This window comes from Hibiscus syriacus, unplaced genomic scaffold (genome assembly GCF_006381635.1).
Source record: "Hibiscus syriacus cultivar Baekdansim isolate YM2019G1 unplaced genomic scaffold, ASM638163v2 tig00005974_pilon, whole genome shotgun sequence".
Taxonomy (NCBI): Eukaryota; Viridiplantae; Streptophyta; class Magnoliopsida; order Malvales; family Malvaceae; genus Hibiscus; species Hibiscus syriacus.
In genome coordinates this window covers 4,975,440-4,976,552 of record NW_024062076.1, presented here as the reverse complement: position 1 = coordinate 4,976,552, position 1,113 = coordinate 4,975,440, and the positions used below count along the sequence as shown (strand labels likewise).

Here is a 1,113-nt window from a genome sequence, read left to right as displayed (position 1 = left end):
GGTGTTATAAACTTAATTTGTAATGGAATCCTCTTGACATATAAATTTGATAATTCAACCCCCAATTTTAAGGTATCATGGTGACTTAATGAAATGATTATAAAACTAAGGGGACAATCATATTGAGCGTAGAAAGTTACATGGTTTAAAAACGACAATAACTAAAAAGGAAATAATTTAGAAGTTAAATTACCAGAACAATGTTTAAACAATAAATTAGTAAAACTAAGGAGGTATGGTTTTCATAATAAAAAAACAGAATAGTAAGATTAAACTTTGGATTGGGTGGGGTGCGCCAGGCCCAAGCAATAGTGCAACGCTAGGGTGACGCTCAAGAGTCCCAGTAGCAAGCTACTGTGGTGGACCCTACCCCTCAGAACAGATACTACACTTAATCTTAGCCAAAAGGCCGAGAAAGGTATGCTTTCCAATGTTCAAGGCCGTTAGGTTTTATAAGCAGCTTCTCGCTGCATCCCTTCGTACCCCAACCATGTGGGACGTTACATGCAGCATCTCATTTGTAAGCTGCTTCTGGAAATAAACAGCTTTGGTTTTAAAGGCGATTCTCGCATAAAGCAGTTTCATTGCAGATAATCAATCTCTGCCAATGCCATTCTCTTCATGGTTACACCAACAACTTCAACCACATGTTATTTCATATTTGCATTCATCACATTAATATCAGTTACAAACCCACTTGATACATCATCAAAATATTATTAGTTTTAATACTCATATGTGTATTTCAAGTTTCTAGAAGTTAAACTCTATTAGAAGCTCTTTTACTCCATCAAAAATTTATTTTAGTCTCTCTATTATTCAAAGGGACATTTTAGTCCCTGTATGTTTAGAAAACTTAATATTTTAGTCCAAAATGTTAATCTACAATTACTTGAACCAAAATATTGTATTTAATATCTTTTTGTCCCCCATCAATTAACTGATTTTATCATTCTAAAAAAATAACAATCTACTTCGTATATATTGCAGAATCGAGCAAATAAGAACGACCCCTTACTATATTGTAGAAATTGCAAATTTGCTACGAAATTTTAGCAAAAATTATTTAAATCATTTTTGTAAAGAAGAATTATTTCAAAAATATTTTCTTTG

At 32.5% G+C, this 1,113-nt stretch overlaps 1 pseudogene; it reads right to left on the bottom strand.

Moving 5' to 3' along the window:
* Positions 1-285: 285 nt before the first annotated feature.
* On the bottom strand, positions 286-422 carry LOC120200516 (annotated as a pseudogene).
* Positions 423-1,113: the final 691 nt, after the last annotated feature.